Source organism: Gopherus evgoodei, chromosome 8 (genome assembly GCF_007399415.2).
Source record: "Gopherus evgoodei ecotype Sinaloan lineage chromosome 8, rGopEvg1_v1.p, whole genome shotgun sequence".
Taxonomy (NCBI): domain Eukaryota; kingdom Metazoa; phylum Chordata; order Testudines; family Testudinidae; genus Gopherus; species Gopherus evgoodei.
In genome coordinates this window covers 55048578-55068925 of record NC_044329.1, presented here as the reverse complement: position 1 = coordinate 55068925, position 20348 = coordinate 55048578, and the positions used below count along the sequence as shown (strand labels likewise).

At 51.3% G+C, this 20348-nt stretch overlaps 1 pseudogene; it reads left to right on the top strand.

Moving 5' to 3' along the window:
• The window catches only part of LOC115656757, a 49951-nt pseudogene extending 29603 nt beyond the window's left edge, over positions 1–20348 (top strand).

Genomic DNA, 20348 nt, shown 5'->3' with positions numbered 1-20348 from the left:
ACTGTGGACTTGGGCTTGGTCCCTCTGGAAGCGATGTAGGTGATGGGGTTGTTTCCGTTGCTGGTGAACCGCTCTCCGCTGGTGCACCTGAGGGTATTTCAGGCTCTGGCTGAGCCTTTTGGGTATGGCTGTCTTGTGCTTCTGCCAGTTCTGGCTCGCTGGCGCCCTCTGGCGTTGAGTTTGAAGATGTGGTTGCACTTGCTGGTGCTGGTTGCTGTTCCAGTTCCGGGCCTGGGACTGGAGATGCTGTGGCTGTTTCAGTGGTAGGCATGGAATCCGGGTCCACTACCTCTGTCTGGGTCTCTGGTAACACAGACGGGGCCTCTGTGGACGGCTCAGGAACAGGAATGGGTCTGGAAGCTTGCCTGGTTTGGCTACGGGTAACCATTCCCACTCTCTTGGCCCGCCTCACCTGGTTGGCCAAGTCTTCCCCCAGTAGCATGGGGATAGGATAATTGTCATAGACTGCAAAAGTCCACATTCCTGACCAGCCTTTGTACTGGACAGGCAGTTGAGCTGTAGGCAAGTCTACAGCTTGTGACATGAAGGGGTAAATTGTAACTTTGGCCTTTGGGTTGATGAATTTGGGGTCAACAAAGGATTGGTGGATAGCTGACACTTGTGCCCCCGTGTCTCTCCACGCAGTAACCTTCTTTCCGCCCACTCTCAAATTTTCCCTTCGCTCCAAGGGTATTTGAGAGGCATCCGGGCCTGGGGATCTTTGGTGTGATGGGGGTGTAATGAATTGCACTCGCATGGTGTTCTTGGGACAGTTGGCCTTGATATGTCCCAGTTTATTACACTTAAAGCATCTTCCATCTGATGGGTCACTGGGCCGAGGTGAGTTACTGGAGACTGGTGAGGTGGAAGGGTAGGGTGTCTGTGGCTTTACTTGGGTGGTATGTGGGGTCTTTGGCTGTCCTCGGTTGTAGGGTTTATGGTCTGTGTGCCCCCTGGGGTAATCGTTCCCCTTGACAGTAGCTTTCTTGCTTTCTGCCAGTTCCATCCATTTGGCTCCAATCTCCCCCGCCTCAGCGAGATCTTTGGGTTTTCCATCTTGTATGTACCGTGTGATGTCTTCAGGAACACCATCCAAGAACTGCTCCATTTGTATGAGGAGGTTCAGTTCTTCCAAGGTTTGAATGTTGTTTCCTGTTATCCAGGCCTCATAGTTTTTTGCAATGTAGTAGGCGTGTTTGGGAAATGACACCTCTGGTTTCCACTTTTGGGTTCTGAAGCGCCGACGGGCATGATCTGGGGTTATCCCCATTCTGTATCTGGCCTTGGTTTGAAAAAGTTTATAGTCATTCATTTGCTGCTTAGGCATTTCATCTGCCACCTCTGCTAAAGGTCCACTGAGTTGTGGCCTTAATTCTACCATGTACTGGTCTTCGGGGATGCTGTACCCAAGACAGGCTCTTTCAAAATTTTCCAAGAAGGCCTCGGTGTCATCACCTGCCTTGTAGGTGGGAAATTTCCTGTGCTGTGGAGCAATAATTGGCGCCGGGTTGTTAGGGTTGGCTGGCACATGCAGCCCAGCTTTTGCCAACTCCAGTTCATGTTTTCTCTGTTTTTCCTTCTCTTCATTCTCTTTTTGTTGTTTTTCCATTTCTCGGCGGTGGGCCGCCTCTTCTTCTTCTTGCTTCCTTCTGTGGGCCAACTCTTCTTCTTCTAGTTTTCTTTTGTAGGCTGCCTGTTCTCTTTGGTAGGCTGCCTCTCTTTCTCTCTCTCTTATTTCCATCTCTGTTTGTTTTATTTCCAGTTGTCGCCTGTGTTCAGCTTCTCTGAATTGGTCTTCGGCCTCAATTTTTGCCTTGGTAGACATGGTTCCTGTTTTCTTGTGTTGGGGTGCCCTCCGGTGTTTCTCTTCTGAACTGCAGGCTCTCTGTTGCCTCCTGAAGTCTGCCTAGCAACAGTGCCTTTAGCTAATCTTCAATGTTAAGTAAACCTGAAAAACCACTTTATTTGCATTTATATAGTGCTGGTATGACTCTCAATGGGAGTGCTATTGTGTGACAAAAGACTCGTGATAGCACCTTAACGACTTCTTGCTTAACATGCAAGCCACAAACTGCCAGAGAGAGCAGAGAAACAAAAATTTCTCTCTGGTTCCCTTTTAAAACCAAACTGTTTCTCTCTGCTAAAAAGCCCTTAGCAGAGAAAAGAAAAATATAATATTCCTACTGGCTTCTGGATTCTGTCTATCTCCCACCCGCTGCCACTCATGTTATAACCTTAGTCCCAGATTTGGACCTTAGCATCCAAAATATGGGGGTTAGCATGAAAACCTCCAAGCTTAGCTACCAGCTTGGACCTGGTACTTGCTCCCACCACCCAAAAAATTAGAGTGTTTTGGAGCACTCTGGTCCCCCTGAAAAACCTTCCCTGGGGACCCCAAGACCCAAATCCCTTGAGTCTCACAACAAAGGGAAATAATCCTGTTTCCCTTCCCCCCTCCAGGTGCTCCTGGAGAGATACACAGACACCAGCTCTGTGAAACTATACAGAGTGACTCCCCCTCTCTGTTCCCAATCCTGGAAACAAAAAAGAACTTTCCTATTCCCCCAGAGGGAATGTAAAATCAGGCTAGCCAATTCAACACACACCGATCTCCCCTGATTTCTTCCTCCCACCAATTCCCTGGTGAGTACAGACTCAATTTCCCTGAAGTAAAGAAAAACTCCAACAGGTCTTAAAAGAAAGCTTTATAAAAAAAGAAAGAAAAATACATACAAATGTTCTCTCTGTATTAAGGTGACACAACACAGGGTCGATTGCTTAAAAGAATATTGAATAAACAGCCTTATTCAAAAAGAATACAAATCAAAGCACTCCAGCACTTATATTCATGCAAATACCAAAGAAAAGAAACCATATAACTTACTATCTGATCTCTTTGTCCTTACACTTAGAAACAGAAGATTAGAAAACAGAACTACTTCTCCAAAGCTCAGAGAAAGCAGGCAGCCAGAAAAACAAAAGACCCCAGACACAAAATTCCCTCCACCCAAAGTTGAAAAAATCCGGTTTCCTGATTGGTCCTCTGGTCAGGTGCTTCAGGTGAAAGAGACATTAACCCTTAGCTATCTGTTTATGACAGTTCCATATAGCTGATGTCAGGTGTGCAGTCCAGAATAACAAGGTAATATCTTGCTGACTTCATATCTGCCACAATCTTCTGCTTGACTTTTGTTGCCAGTAACTGTACGATCTCATTTTGAATTGTTTTTCCAAGGTAGTGGTGTGTGTACATTTCTTGAGTGGTGACTCTTATTAGATACGCCTGGAGTACAGCATCAAACTCAGCCATCAGCTCCACAATTTTAAGGAAGTTTCCGTTGTTTGGCACATACAGCTAACCTGAAGTGCCACGCAGTGCTAGGTTTTGGGTAGCAAGCATTCTCACAATGGAAATGAGCCTTTTCAGAACATTTTGCCAGAGACTCTGATGCAATCTTCTCTTGATGCTGATCATCTATGGTGGCCTTTAACCTTAATCTCATCTCAAGCTCTTTCCACCTATGGAAAGCTCTCTGGTGATTTGCTGCCTTCTCATGGCATGTCAGATTTCTAGCCAGATTTTTCCAGGTCTTTTTTCCTGTAGAACCCAATATGGCTGGAACATTAGACTGGAAGAGTTTGCAACAAAAATAGTATGCAGCATTCTGGGTTTTTGAGTATATAAGCCATGTCCTCTCCACTTTGTCACCACTACTGTCATGCCAATAATGTGTTGGATGGAAACTTCTATTTTCATTGTCTTTGGGGAACATGAAGTTTTTCACTTGCTGTGGCCCATGCAGTACAAGGAAGTCCCTCAGCCTACTGCTCAAGTGGGTCCACAGTCCTGGATCACCTAGATTTAAGGAACTAAACTCATCAGCAGCTGTTTCTTGTGCCTCCACTACACTCTTCTCTGATCTATACTTTTCTTCAGGAATGTGCCTGGTTACATCAATTTGAGATGGAGATATGGATGCTGCAGTAGCTGCTAGGTCACCTGCACTCTGACTAACTGGAAGATCAGGCATCTCCTCACCACTCACATCCTCACTGGGGCCGGAAGGCTAGCCACGAACATTTGTGTCTATGTATCTCAGGAGAGCTCCTTCCTGCTTAGATAGAAAAGCTTCCTTTGCTTGCTTTCTTTTTCTGAATGCTGCCCCAGAGGGGCGTTTTCTTCTTTCACTCACGACTGCTGTTCTGTGCCAGCTATAGTGGCTCTCAACACTCAGTTGAAGGGGACAAATAAGCAGGCTGGTCGCAGGACCTGAGTGAGGGAAGATATCAGCATCTTAAGGGCCTAACTGGCTCCTACTACTTCAGTTGACTGTTCTCCTCAAGTGGGTTCAGGGAAGCAGCAGGAAACCAGAAGCTCCCTGAGAAGCTGGTGTTAATCAGTCCAGGCTCCTGGGGGTGCTAGAGAGGTACATAAGAGGCTCCTCCTCTCTCTCCCTGCAGCTCCTGCTGCTTTCTGTTATTCCCTCTCACCTTTTCTCCTGTCTGCCTGTTATGTCTCTTGTGCCCTCCTTCCTCCAGCACAGCACTCCATCATCTCTGTGCATTTAGAGCAGAGAGAATACATATGCACCAGCAGCAGACACAATTTTCTACACTCTGGGTCCTAGTGCCTGCCTCCCCCGTCTAGCACCTGAGGTGGCCGCCTCAGTTTGCCTCATGGTAAGGCCAGCCCTGGAGGAGGGTCACTACATTTGTAAATGTGTGCTGCTGTTCTTGATGACAGCAATTGTTCTCTTGTACTCTCCAGGCCGATGGGCTGCAGAGGGGATAAGTGTTCTCTGAAATGTGGTCCTCCCTCATGCCCTATAACTCCCCTCACTTCTAAGCCTCTCCATATCCCCAGTCTTCCCCCCTCACAGAATGATGGGATTGTTGAGTGGTACAGCAACACTGTGATGCACTGATAACCAGAGAATACTGATTGTAGGGCATTCTGGGACACCTACTCACTCTACTTGATGGTAATTCCACTAAACTGCAGCACCCCCTATTGGATACAGCCCTGTTGTAAATGCACCCAGTGCTCTTCACAGCTCTGGCAGTTCGTTCTCCTTTTCTGTGGAAAGAGGAAAACATTGAACAAGGAGAATTTTTTATTTGGTGGCTTTCCTTTCCCAGGAAAACCTACCAGGTCTGAATAAACCCAACTCCAAAATCCACTTCATTGCTTTTAAATGTGACCTCCAGAGGATAGGGTTTATGTCCATTTGTGCTGCTTTAGGATGGATAAAGAAAGCCTGAAACAGTTTTCAAAAATAAGTATTACTTTCTGGGTTGGTTTGTTTGTTTTAAAAATATCAGGATTGTCACATCAGGTCCTCCGCGCATTCTTGGGGACTTATACGGTGAGCTCTCACATGTTAACTGAAGGGGCAAGGTAGAACAAGATGCGAGAGGTAATATCTTTTATTGGACCAACTTCTGTTGGTGAGAAAGACAAACTTTTGATCTTACACAGAGCTCTTCTTCAGTTCTGGGAAACTTAATTAGGCCATATCTACACTAGCAAACTTACAGCAGCACAGCTGCACCGCTATAAGATCTCTCATGTAGCCGCTCTGTGCCGATGGGCGAGAGCTCTCCACTTGACATAGTTAAATCACCCCCAATGAGCGGCGGGAGCTATGTTGGCTGGAGAAGCTCTCCTGCCAACAGAGTGCTGTTGGGAGAGGGATAGCTCAGTGGTTTGAGCATTGGCCTGCTAAACCTAGCGTTGTGAGCTCAATCCTTGAGGGGGCGATGTGGGGATTGGTTCCCCTTTGAGCAGGGGGTTGGACTAGATGATCTCTTGAGGTGCCTTCCAACCCTAATAATCTATGATTCTATAAGCACTTACGCTAGTGAAACTTATGTCACTCAGGGGGGTGGTTTTTCCACAACCTTGAGCGACATAAGCCAACTTAAGTGGTAGTGTAGAAATAGCTTTAGAGTGTGTCAGCTAAATACGAGTGGAACAGATTGTTTAGCATGAGTAGTTAACACGTATTTCAAGGGGGCCTTCAGGATGAAGTGGCCTGGTAACATCTCTCCAGTCATAGGGAGTAAAGGAAGGAGGGGGGAGCAACTGTGGGGGTTGTTAGTGGATTATAGTGTGTTGTAATAAGCCATAGATCCATTGTCTCTATGGGATGAGGTGGAAGCCGGCAGCTGATTTTTAACAAACGTGTGTCTTAGACATCTGAGTTCAAAAAGTGTTAACAACAACAACAACAAAACAAAAAAAGAGGCCAAAAAATGTGACTAAAACTCTTCCCCACACAATTGCTCATCTTGCATTTGTTGTTATTTTTACTGTTTAGACTGCAATAGCAAAGATTCTGCTGCTGCCCTTAGAGTGAGACTTACACAATCTTTTGTCTTTTGCGATACCATCATTTCACTAGGTCTCCAGGCCCCATAGAGTTTTGCATGGTAGAGAAGACCCACATTTCTAATGTCAAATACCATCTGATAAAACCCTTCTTTACCCAGCATTAAAAAATTGGCTTGCGCATTTGCTTGTAGTTTTCTCCTCCCTTTGCAGGTTACCTTTCACTCTCCTTCAAGGGGAAACTATCAGGATGAGCTCTGCAGCCCTTGATCTCTAGGTTGTTAGTTCAGATCCAACCTTGGGCAGTAGTTAGGCCTTTATCTTTTTGGATTTGTGGATCTATTGGGTGGCATGACTCCCTCAGGCACCCAAAACCGATACCTTCTTCCTGCCCCTGAATTTGACTCGGGACTCAGATGAACTCCTGAGGTCTGCAGCAGCTCAACCTCAACAAAGCAGGCTGGGATTTAAAAAAAAAAAAGAAAGAATTCTTGACTGTAAACAAACACACCCAAAGGGGGAGTTGGAACAAGACCCCTTCTCCTGGAGCTAAAAGAGTAATTCTGCAGTGTGCCCGCTGTTGCAGGGCACCACCCCCTTCCTGCATGGACACAGAGCCAACTTGCTGCCGCTGGCTACTCCCGTTGGAACATAATAAAAGCCCATTGACCTCTCCCAGGCCTGTCAACCCCTAATGTTAAAAAGAATGAGTCAGGCTCACCAAAAATCATGAGATTGGCTTTAAAATCCTGGGATTATGTAAAAATCATCGATGTGGCATCTTTTTATTTGCCTTCTGCTTTTTGAGCCTTTAGGATGCACCAGGGTCATGTTGAAGCTTTCTCCACAGCCACAAGGGCTGGAAACTTACTTTTTCTTCAAGAATGAAAGCAGAGCTCATCCCATCTCCACTTGACTCCAGGAGCTGGGGCTTTAAGGACAACAATAATATCACGAGACTCATGACAAAACCATTGGCAGCGCTGCAGTGCCCTCACTGAGCCACTGTGAGGCTGGAGCAGCCTGAGTCTGAGTCTCTCTCCCGCGTTGGGTTTCCCAACCCTTTGTTCTGTTCCCACTCCCCAGGCTACGTGTTCATCACAAACATCCCTGCTGGTGCCATGGACATTCTCATCATTGAGCGCCGGAAGACTGAGAACATCCTGGGTAAGCCACAGAAAAGCACGGTGTGGATAGCACGTCACCACCGCAAGAATTTGGGGCATGGGCTGTGCACCTGAAAATGGTGCGCAGAGGACAGGCCCTGACAGCAAAGGAAGGCAGGAGCGAAAGCTCAAGGGGAGCCTGCAAGAGGCCCTGTGCATGACCATAGCCAGGCTGGGGCAGGTAAAGTCACACCGGAGCAGGGAAGGTGCTGGGGAGCAGCTTTAAGTGGGTGTGAGCCCCATAGGAAGGGGCAGATTTGGAAACAGGAATCCCCAGCACCTTGCTGCATTGACTCCTGCCCTGCCATTTCTGACCCTCTCGGAGAGGAGGGTGCAGGAACTGTGGGGGGGAGCCAAAGGCAGCATGGCTCCGGAGTGAGTGAGAAGTAGCAGGGCGGGACCAGCACACTGGGCAGCTGAACCAGGATTCTCAGGGAGCCCAGGTGACTTCCCTGCACCCTTTCTAGCTGCACTGAGGGATTCCTCTAGAACCCCTGCCCCGTCCCTTACGTGATAACTGTACCCCTCTGGCAGGTGTTTCCATAGGAGGGATGGATACAGCCTTTATGAAATAAATGATGGATAAGACCATCTGTGATCCTCTCTCACCTGGAACGATCCATTCAGCTTAGGGGGTCACACGCTCCTTTGTGTTGGATCTTTGCTTTCTGGATGGGTCGCAGCTGGTGTGTTATTTCTGGTGCTTTCAGAAAGCAAAGGGCTGAGAGAGCTGACTGGAATGAGGCTGTTAGGGGACCACAGATAACATGACCAGCCCTGCCTCCATTGTAATTCACTTGACTAAAGCCAGGCTCACACTGCAACACTGGATCCAAACAGCCCTGAATTTGTGGGGTGAGGGTTAGAAAGTAGATCTCAGTCAGAATCATGGGTTTCGCCCAACTTTTGGGCTAAAAAACCCAGCTCTCTGGAGGTGAAATTTCTATATATTTAGCCGCTGTGCCATTGAACCGCCATTTTTTCTTTAATGTTGCACGTTCACTCTGCCTCACACACTGCTGTGGGGTCAAGCGTTCTGGAATAGAAACGTGACATACTGTAGTGTGAGCTCAGGTCACCCCCAACTTGGTATCCTGTCCCTCAGGGCAGCGACATACGGAGCACAAGACAGTGTCATCCTCTAGATGATTTTCCTTGGCCAAGGAGTACTTCTCCATACAAGTCAGCATGGGCTGCTCTTGGCCTCTTTTCCTTGAAGTCTGCTTGGAGCTAAGTCTCCTGTCCCTCTCCTCTGTTTGCAGCACTGGCGGATGAATCTGGGCACTTCTTCTTCAACGGAAACTCGGCCATTGACAATCCCCAGAACTTCCGGGTGGCTGGCACGGTGTTCAAGTACCGCCGCCCTTCCAACCTGCACGCGGATGGCCTGGAGTACATCATTGCCCAGGGCCCCACCAATCAGTCTCTGAATGCCATGGTACATAAGGAGCTAAAGATCAGGGTGCTTCCTTGGCGGTCTCCTTTCCGAGCCCAAAGACCACAGGTGCCCTGTAGGCAAGGGAATTTTGAACTTTCCCATAGCTGGGGCTCCTGCCTCATTCCCTGTAGCAATGCCTTCTGGGAGAGGCTGAGTTGTGCCATTCCTAGGGGGTCTTGTCTGGCCATCATGGGTACATTGTCTCTTCTGTGTTCATCACAAAGCACTTACTGTCCAGGTCAGGTTTCAAGGTGTGAGTCATGTGTTTCTGATCCATTAGACATGATCCAGGCAAATGAGCTAACAGGGTTTTTGTTTTCTCCCCAGTACTATAACTTCAATGGGAAAATGCCCCATATAACATATGACTACACTGTGCCACACGTGCCCTCGGCAGCTCTCCGAACAGCTGCCCCTGCTCTCGAGGCACCTCTCTACCTTCATCTACCAGACTCCAGCCCCAAACATCCAGCCCCACTCCCAGCAGACTCTGGGACTGTGCATGATTTCAATGCCACTTGGCTGTCTCTCTCCTCGGACGATGTCAGTGACCGGTTCCCACCTGGGGAAGAGCATGGAGACCTGAGCTTCAACAGCCAGGACTTCTTCCAGAGTAACTCCACCACTCAGGCCGGGCCCTGGGGCTGGGAAGAGAGGGAAGAGGAAGGAGAGAAGTTTGGCTTCCAGATCAGACAAGTCTACCATGCAAATGGAGCGGGCAAGGAGGAGGAGGAGGAGGAGGCAGCGGCAGTAGGTGGAGAAACAGATTTGGGTTTGTTTGTTTTCTTGGCTACCTCGTGGTTGGGTAACTGAGGTGCTCGTTAAGGGTGGGACTTACAGAAGCACTCAGCATTGGCCCACCTCTGCTCTCGTCGAAGCCAGTGGGCACTGTACCAACTGGATGGATGGGGGAGGTGGTGATCCAGAGGGGGAGGTTACTTTAGCCTCTATGGGCTCATTAATGCCCCTGCATTTTCCTTTAGCCCCCAGCTTAAATCAGATTTCCATCAGCACAGCCATGCCCTACAGCGTGATGAGGCCCGAGCTTCCAGAGAGCAGTGGGATTGGGGCAGCCAGGCTCCAGCTCTTCAGGAGATTGTGTCACCGGGACCCACAAAACGCTGCCTTTTGTAGGGAACTGCAGTACCTGGCTGCCAAGATGGGCTGGAAGAACTCAACCGCGAGGCTGTGGAATGAGCTGGTGGCCGGATGGCCAGAAGGGCTGCGCAAAGGGCCTGCCAATATGAACTTGCTGGAGAGCACGAAGACCAAGGCTTATGCAGAGAGCCAGGAGGAGGCAGCTAACTACAGTATGGTTTCAAGTGTGCAGAACCCCCTGCCGGGTTCCAACTCAAGCCTCCACACTGCCCTCGGGAATAGCCACCCGGCAGAACCCCTTCAAGCCCCTGGCCCTGAAAGGTGAGATGCCGCCCGGTTCCTGAGGGAAGACAGGATGCCGTTTATCCTGGGAGGATTGATCATCCCATTCCCATGGTAGCTTCAGGGTTCTCCATGTGGGTTTCCCCTCTCTGACTCCTCTGTTGTTATGGTGATGGGGACGAAACAAAGCCAGCAGCGTGTGTCAGTCCATCTCAGGCTCCCAGAACACATTCCATAGTGCCTCTGCTCCTCCAAAGGGGCTTGGTCACCTCCTACGTGATCACTCACTCACAAAAGTGATCCACCAGCTATAGGAGATCTTCCCATGCAACCTGATGCATGCAAGCCTGCGGGGGAGCAGTAAGAAAAAGAAGCAGGGCTTCTGGGTTCCCTCTCCATCCCCTGGAGTACCTGGGAAAGGCTTTCACTATCCGTCACTCATTGCATCCCAAACTAATCTCATTTCTGCTCCTCTCCTCTGCAGCAACGAATTTGATGTGAGCCCCCTGGGCCATGATGACATCAGCCTGGCCGACATGTACCGGTGGAAGGTCTCCGCCTATGCTCCCTGCAGCTCCACATGCACTTCAGGTAGGTTTGGTCTGGGAGACTGGATGGCTTCGCAGGACTGGGAATGAAATGTAGAGCATTTCACCTGAAGTTCCCCAGGTATAGTCCAGCCCAGCAACCAGAAGCTGTTGTTATTTGAAAGTGGTTTGGTGGCCTCTGAAATAACTTGGTGTCTTCAAGCCAGTTCCTAGTGGAGAAGCATCCACATCCCTAAAGCCCCGCATCCATTGGCACTAGTTCACACCCCTGTGGGCAATCTCAGTCGCTGGGAATGGCAAGTGAGCTCTCCTTCCCCTGTCTGGGCCAGGGCTGAGGCACATGGCTAGGGCAGGATGGTGAAAGCTTGCACTGCTGCTGCCTGTGCTGTCCTTTGTGCATGAGTCAATAGAGGAATCAATTCTCCAGGGTGGGCAAGTGCCTTTCACCAGCACTAAATCCGCTTCAAATGTAAATGAAGGATCCGCCTACACCACAAACAAGGGTTAACGTATACACAGGCACAGCTCCTGTACCCCAGCCAAAGGTGCATGGGAAAGAGCTGCAGGGGAAGAACCTGGGCATGTAGTATGTGATCTTATGGGTCACAGGAGCTCCTGTTTCATTGAGGAGCTATACAATTACCCTCACTGGGAGGTGGGTGAATGTTTCTGTGCTTGGGGTGAGCCTTTTAAAACTTGTAATAAGCCAACAAGAAGAACCAGAGCCCAGCTGAATAGTAGATTCACACTTGGAAATAGTGACGTCCCTTGATGTGAATAGCTCAAAGCTGGGTTCCAACTCTTGCCAGTTGGTTTCATGCTGGTGGGGTGACTGGAGGGGCTAAAGTATATTTGGTGGGGGAAGGGAGCTTGTACATTCAAGACCTGCTAGTTTGTGGAGTACTTCTTGACACGGCTGAAGCTCCTGGAGCATGGTGTCAGAGTAAGCGTTGATACTTCAGAAGATGGGAGCTTTATTTAAGTTTCAGCATCCTTTTGCCTTAATGAAGTAAGGCTAGGAGTAAAGGATCTGGGAAGAGGTGGGTGGAAAGCAACCCATTAGTAGCCTTGGGCTGTCTTTGGCACTGGTAAACTGTGCTATGGAGTGTTAGTTCTGGTCTTGGCTGGTGTCCTGCTGGCCTCATCATGTGGGGCTTGATCTTTGCAGTTCTCTTCTGGATAATGATCCAGTCGAATATTTGTATTTTTATCATGGCACTAAAGGCTCAGATACATAAGTACCATGTAATAGATGGAGCGAATAGTGGTTTGTTGGATAGCAGGCACTAAGAGAGATTCCTGGTGCCCGATAGGTATCAGCATCTCCTATGCCATGTGTGTCCGGTACGATGGAGTGGAAGTAGAGGAAGTGTACTGTGATGCCCTGACCCGCCCAGAACCCACTCATGAGTTCTGCACAGGGAGAGAATGCCAGCCCAGGTAAGTGATGATATTCAAGCCTTGACCTCTCTCTCAGAAAGACACCCAATCAGCCAAGGATACAGCCATAGATGGGCATGCACAGCAGGAAACCGAGCTAGGTGGGAGCTGGCAAAGAATTCATAGTCAAAATAATGTATAGGATGCCAACAACCAACAGAGAAGGAGGCGCCCAATGCACACCCATGGTTTCAGGTGGGTTTGTACCCAGCACGGCTCAGCCATGCTTCTGCTGCTGCTATTAAACTCGTGCTAGCTCCATGAGCGCCAGTGTGTCTGTGCACACGAGCAGGGGTATCACCCCAGCTCGCAGTGCAGACAGAACCTAAATCAGGGGAAAAGAGATGGAGAAAGCATGTGAGAGAAGGGGGGGTATCACCCCAGCTCGCAGTGCAGACAGAACCTAAATCAGGGGAAAAGAGATGGAGAAAGCATGTGAGAGAAGAGGAGGTGGACATAGGTGGGATTTCTGTGTCCTGTAGCTGATCCCACTCAATAGCTCTGACACTGGGTGTCACTTAACACCCACAATGCAGAGTATTAGAAAGAGGTGGCTGCAATGATACAGCAGAGCAAGGAATGACCCTGGAAATGCTTAGGCCATGGGTTTGCGTCAGCTCAGGTTGTTGGGCCGGGTTCATTGCTTTACAGCAGACTGGAATATCCGCCAGTTTCTGTTTAAAGGTGGCCTAACATGTTGTACAAGTCAGGATAAAACCCACCAGGACATTTCTATTCATAGGCAGGGCTAGACGCATTAGGTGTATTTTACAAGCTTGGGGCTAGAGAGAGCAATTCAACAACCTGCCCTGAGGATGGGGTGGCCCACAGCTGCACTGCCCCAGGAACTCCAGAGACTGAGTGGTATCTCTGTCACATTGTCTCCCTGTCCCTCTCCCACCTTACTCTGATGGGGGAATAAGTTACTGCACCTCCTTTGCATGGAGCAACTCACTCCCCCCCCGGTGCACCTACTCTGACTGGTGGATGCAGAGCCAGGGCTCCCCCAACTCCCCAGCCTTCTCCCCCTGCTCCCACCCAGTGGCTCACAGTGGGTGAGTAGTCCCTGCGCTCCCCACTAAAGTCAGTCACGGTCTGAGCAAGGCTCTTACTTTCCTGCTGACTCAGACAAACACTGTGACCGCCTAGCCCTCTGTGTATGGGGATCATGCTGCTCCCGGAAATATGCGGCCACCTATGTGCTAGAAGGGGGCAGCCTTGAAACAGCACACAGCAGTCCTGTGCAACAGAGTAAGGCATAGCGCAAAGGACAGAGTACCCAGCTGAAAGGCCTCAGTAATGCTAGGCAGCAGAGCAGTTGGACACTGGGGACACAGGTGTTAACCCCTTATGCTTGTGAAAGGACCATGGAGTGTAGTTTTTAAGGCCCATGTGCAATCAGGTCTCTGTGCTGCATGTGGGAGACCAACGAGCAACTGCTAGTTAATTACAGGGTGGTAATTGTCCTATAGAGTCGTCACTTTAATGGGAGACACATGGGCACTGGGAATTCCCATGTACTCAGGAAGATGAAAGGAGCCCACCAGTGATCTGTATCAGATACCTCCTGTCTCTGATGTCTGTGGCCCTCAGGGTGCCTTGTTCTGACCTGTGCTTTGTCTTCTCTCCCCTTGCTAACCCACCTGGAGGTGGGAGACCAGCCGCTGGAGCGAGTGCTCCAGGACCTGTGGGGAGGGCTACCAGTACCGGACCATGCGCTGTTGGAAGATGCTGGCTCCAGGCTTTGACAGCTCTGTTTATGACGAGCTGTGTGAGTCTGCCGGGCTGGCCAGGCCTATGGAGAGGAAAGCGTGCAAGAACAAGGCGTGTGGGCCCCAGTGGGAGCTCTCTGAGTGGTCGGAGGTATGGAGTGCAGTGGCCTACCCCATAGGTCATGTTATACTGGGGAGTGGCCCATGACCAGAGGAAAACTGCCTTCAGCAAGTAGATTCGTTCCTACCTGTAGTGCTGAGGAGGTCTCTGAGTAGTTTGAGGCACAGTAATTAGGCATCATGGGGAAGCTAGCATTGTTCTTGTCCATCTTTTTCCTGTTCTAACACAATCCAGGGGCATGGAGTCTGCTACCTCTTCTGCTGTCTTGTATAACAATTTGCATTTTTATAGGATCATCTCAGTGAATTTAGCAACAGGGCACCTCTGCAAGACTACCACCCCCCATCCCCCACATTGTACAGCTGAGGAAACTGAGGTACCGAGAAGCTAAGCCCCATGCTTTCAGAAGAGGTCACTGATTTTTGGTGGTCAACTCAACACGCCTTGGGCCTGGTTTGTAGACGTGCCAGGCCCCGGCACTTCTGGTTTGCTGGTGGGAGCTGAATGCACTCAGAGGCTCTGAAAATCAAGCCCAAGGTGACTCACGCTGGGCACCCAAAACTTGGGGGCATTTGGGTGAAGTGACTTGCCTGCAGCCACCCAGCAGCAGAGCTGGGACTAGAACCCCAGTATTTTGATTCCCCCGCCACTGCTTTAGCCACAGGACCAGTCTTCCCCTCTCACCAGCACTCACTTCAGTCTAGGGAAGAAAAATGCATCTTTTCTCTCTCCCCCCACCCAATCTCTTGTCCCCTCACTGACACAGTTTGGTGTCTTGTGCTACAGTGCTCTGCTCGATGCAGCAGTCAGGGAATGATGAAGAGGGAGGTACGCTGCTCAGTAGAGCCAGGCTTCTGCGATGAGGCCCTGAAGCCTGTCAGTGAGAAGGAGTGCACAGGCCCACCCTGTGACCGGCGCTGGATTGCCTCTGACTGGGGACCGGTGAGTCCAGGCCAGCTGCTTTTTCTCTTTCCCTGGCCTGAATGGACGTGGAGATGGAATCCACCCTGCCACCCGTTAGAGTGGATTGTGGGACCAGAATCCCCCTCACACGCAGAGCAGATTACGGGTCCGGAATTCCTCCCCCTGGAGCGGATTATGGGATTATCACCCACGCAGACTGTACACTAGTGGCTGAGGTGTTTTTGCTCAGGACTTTTAACAAACATTCCCCTCCAGGCACAAATGGAGCCTGGAAAAGGTCAGCTCAAAAGTTTGGGACCATTATGAGTGCCTGTAAACAAGGGATTAGAAAGGAAGCTACTGCGTCTCCTGAGCTAAGGAGGCTGTGCTGAGGCCCTTAGCCCTTAACCACAGCGTGTCAGCATCAGAGCTAGGACCAGAACTCCCATCTCCTGCCTCCAGTCCTTACTCTGTCCACTCAACTGTGCTCCCTCCACTCTGCCAATGCGTCAGGGACTGGCATGTTGATCGTGCCTTTATTTCTCCAAAAGTGCTCAGGTTCATGTGGTAAGGGGCGATGAGCCGCTTTGTCGTGTGTCGCAACCGGAGGGAAGGTGATCTCGGACTCTCAGTGTGACCGGCTGTCAAGCCTCTGGCTATCTACCCCTGTGGGGACAAGAACTGCCCTGCACATGGGTGGAGCAGGAATGGGACCCAGGTAAGCCTGGAGTGGCCTCACCTTCAACCTGCTGCTGTTTGGAGTGGCTGACTCCAGACATCTGGCCCCCTGAGGGGAGGAAAGGGGTCTGTGGTCCTTGGGTAGCCAACGGGCTGTTCTACAAGTACCGTGGGCCTGTGTGTCAGCACTGAGTGGCTGGGAGGAAGGCAGTGAGGCAGGGTGAGCTTCGGGAGAGAGAGCATTTGGGGCCCACGGAAGGATCAAATCACAAGCCCTGGGGAAGCTGAGAATCCAGGGAATGGTCCCGGGGAGGAGAGGGAGTGCTGTTCCCTGGGGGGGTGATGGCTGGGGCAGGAGCAGCACACAGGAGTGGGGGACATAATGAACCAGTGCCTGGTGGGACACACCCTCTGCTACAGGACCACAGAGATGCCCTGGGGCCCAGCAGAACCAGCCAGGTGCTGAGCACAGGGCCGTGTCTACTGTTTTGCCCCCAAGCAGCCCCCCTAATTGCCACCGTGAATGGCAGGGGCAGTCCGTGTGCCGTTAGGGCAGCATGTGCATTTCCACACGGCGGCAATTCGGCGGCAGCTTCTGTCTTCAATTGGAAGACAGAAGCTGCGCCGCTGCGGACAGCTGAACATAGAAGCTGTCGCCAAATTGCCCCTGCCACGGAAACACGCGAGTTGCCCTAACAGCACACGGACTGCCCCCGCCATCCGCGGCGGCAATTTGACACGCTGCCTGGGGCAAAAACACAGGGACTGCCGCCTCTTGCAGATTGCTGCCCTAAGCACCTGCTTGGGATGCTGGCGCCTGAAGCCAGCCCTGGCTGAGCACCTTAAGCTGGGGCGGGGATATGAAGCAGGGAAGCCACTTGATAATTCTACATTTCAAGCTCTCGGTGCCCAGGGTCCCGCCGTCCCTGCCTAAAGCTTGTTCTCCCTTTGTCTGAGCAGCCTGCTTTAAACCCACCTCCTGGCTAGCGCTGACGGCATGAGGGGTGTAATAAACTGGGGCTGTTTTACTTCCTGAGGCCAGGACAGTCCATTAACCCCTTCCTCCCTTTGCCTGCTGTGCAATTCGCACACCGCAGTGCAGCTGGGTTTACAAGCTCTGTTTCTCCAAGTGCCAGCACCTGTGAACTCAGTCTGAGTCTCCAAAGGCGAGCTGAGTGCTTTTCTTCTCACATGTCCCCTGCTGGGGTTGAGCAGGCCTTGGTGATCAAGTCTAGCTGGAGGGTGATTAAGCTGGACTACAATCCAGCTCCCTCCCCCCGGCTGTGGCAGGGGGGAGTGAAAAGCGGTGCAAGCACAGAGGTGGCAGTCATGCTGGCAGAGAAGCTAGGAACATGCAGAGGGCACAGAACAGACCTGGACTCTTGCTACTGCATGACTGACAATGTAAAGCTGTCTTACAAGCTAAAGCATGTTGATGGAGCACCATGTCTGCTGCACTGGTATGGCGCCTGTTCCAACCTAAGCCTACCTTGTGTTCCTTCAGTCCCGATCCAGGAGTGTGAAATGCGTCACTCAGCAAGACTGATGTATTAATGCACTGTAATATCCATCTCTTACATGGCATCTGGGTACAACTACGTACCTGAAGGCTAAATCTACATCCTGATCTAGGGGATGACTCCCAGCATACGTACATACTCGCAGTAACTTACGTCGGATAGCAGTGCTGTGTGGTAGCATGGGCTTGCTGCCCCGAGTGCAGATCTGCCTGAAGCCCACGGGTATGTACTTGGGGCAGCCTGCCTGCACCATCACTGCTCATACTACTGTGGCTACACTGCTACTTTTAGCCTGGTAGCTCAGATGCTCTTCTGTGGCTAAGGACCTCAAAGCCAGTTACAGACACTAACATCCAGTGTCTCAAAGGTATGAGGCTGCAAACTTTCATTGGCAACAGCAGCTGGGTCAGTAGCAGCACAAATGGTAAGTGACCTGTTCAAGACTGTACTGTGAATTGCTCTGAGCAAGAATCGCCCCTGATGGAAGGCCAGCACATCTACCAGCCTGAGCCCTATGCCTAGGGGTAGCAGTCCTTAGCAGCCATGAATGAGCTGGCTTGCTTTTTCGCTTTCCAGTGTGACGCCAGCTGTGGCCGGGGGGTGAAGACCAGGAGCGTGCTGTGTGCTGGCCTGGAGAATGGCATGTACAGGGAGTATCCAGAAAGCACTGCAATGCCTCCAGAAACCCGAGGTGCAGGCGGCCTGTTTCAAGAGGCCTTGCTCTACGTGGTTCACGACCTCCTGGTCTCAGGTAGGGAGTGAGAGAGAGGAGGTGGGTATTGAAGGAACTGGCAGGAAAATGGAAATGACAAATGCCAAGGGGGAAGGGGAGGACAAGCCTACACCCAGGGTGCTGCAGAGGAAGACAAATGCCAAGGGAGCCTGGAGAATTTCTACTTTTGCGTTGTGCCTGTGGCATAGTTAGGTCTGACTGGAACCACCAAACCAGCTCCTTTCAGTGCTAGCAGGAGAGGGCTGGACATGCTCACATCCTGGGGCTCTGAGTACAGACCTAGCAGGAGTAGGGACACCAGTTACCAGTGTGCTGGGTAAAGGTGACTGTCTTGGTGCCCATCTCCCTTGGGTGTCATGCCCCTAGACTAGAATGCAAATCCTTACCCTCCAGGAGTTCGACTTCCTTCCTGCCTTTCAATTAAATTTAATTCAGTGTGTTTAATGCTAACGAACGGGCCAGACTGACAGCCCGGGGGACGGGAAATTTTTTTGGCCACACAAGGGGCGCAACAGAGCAAACTTTCTCCATAGCCCACCCCGTGCCCACCCTGCCTTGCAAGGCCCCTTCTCCAGGGATGAGAAGGGAGCTCAGTTTCTGAAACTATTCTGTGCCTGGCATCTCTGTTGAATTTGCCACCAGGGGGGCTGATGAGCAAGCACATGGGTGTGGTAGGAGGTATTTGCAATGCATGGCCTCTGCAGTGGGTGGGAGATGGAAACCACCACACTGTTACCCGTAGGCCACCAAAGGGTCATTGGCTGGTAGCCAGTTCAGTCCCCACCTGCCCCTGGGGTGGATTTGAACAGGAAGGGTCCATTCCTCCATCACCAGTGCCCTCTGCCACTCATTTGTTACTCCTCTGCTGCCCTTTGAGCGCCCGGTGGTCTGAAGGTCTTAGACCAGGGGTGGCCACATGTGGCTCTTCAGAAGTTAATCTGCAGCTCCTTGTACAGGCAGCAACTCCGGGGCTGGAGCTACAGGCGCCAACTTTCCAATGTGCTGAGGAGTGCTCACTGCTCAACCCTGGCTCTGCCACAGGCCCTGTCCCCACTCCACCCCTTCCTGCCCCCTCCTCTGAGCCTGCCGTGCCATCGCTCCTCCACCACCCACTCAGAGCCTCCTGCATGCCTTGAAACAGCTGATCGGGAGGGAGGGGGAGGTACTGATTGGCAGGGCAGTTGGTGGGTGAGAGACGCTGAGAGCAGGGGCATGGAACTGATGGGGGGGCTGCTGATATTACTGTGGCTCTTTGGCAATGTACATTGGTAATTCTGGTTCCTTCTCCAGCTCAGGTTGGCCACCCCTGCCTTAGGCTTGCCTACCTCGAAACTCCAAGCGCTGCCGCGGGAGCGCTCCCACAGCAGGGCTTTGAAGTGCGAGTGTGGTCGCAGCACCAGTGCTGGGAGAGAGCTTTCTCAGTGCTGCACGTACTCCACCTCTCCAAGGGGATTAGCTTGCAGCGCTGGGAGCCGCGCTCCCAGTGTTGGGGCACTGTTTACACTGGCGCTTTGCAGTGCTGTAACTTGCTGTGCTCGGGGGTGTTTTTTTCACACCCCTGACGAGAAAGTTGCAGTGCTGTAAAGTGCCAGTGTAGCCAAGGCCTTAGACTGTCTGCCCCAGAGCATGGGCCAGGTCTCCAGGCACTGTGCAACTTGTATAGCACTGGGAATGGCAGGATATGCTAGTTAATGAGACCATCCCTTTTATTGAGCTTGTACAACTCTCAGCAGGGCCTGGGGGATATTTCTGAGCTGCTAGCTCTTATGCTGAGAGCCAGCCGGAAGAGGAAGTGCAAGTGTCTTGGGATCAGTCAGTAATGGGCATAGGGAAATGCAGGAAGAGAACAGTAGTTTTCCCCCAAGCCCCATTACATGAGAGGCTGGCTAGGGACTCACTGTGGGGTGAAGTGGGAACTCCCTCTGTGAACAGTCCCTGCCTTGGGGGGGGGCCCAAGAGGAGTGATTGGGGTGGGAGGTGATAGAAAGGCGCAGGCTTACAGCCTACTTCTCCTCCCTCTTGCTTCCGACAGTGCAGTAAGACGTGTGGTGCCGGCCTGCGGCTCGAGAGGTGAAGTGCTACCAGGGAGATGCCCTAGGACACGGCTGTGACCCGGCCTTTCAAACCCGATGCCAAGCAGACATGCCAGCTCCAGGTGTGCCCCACGGAGGCACCAGGTAAAGGGGAGGGCTTTTGGGGGTGGGAGCTCAGGCCTGGGGCATGCCCTGCTTAACCGCTGCTGTGGATGCTTTCGCTCCCAGAAGAAGACTGTGAAGACAAAACGACAGCCAACTGCGTGCTGGTGCTGAAGGTGAAGCTGTGCTCCATGGTACTACAGGAAGGCCTGCTGCCGGTCGTGTAGGAGTAAGGCATCCTGA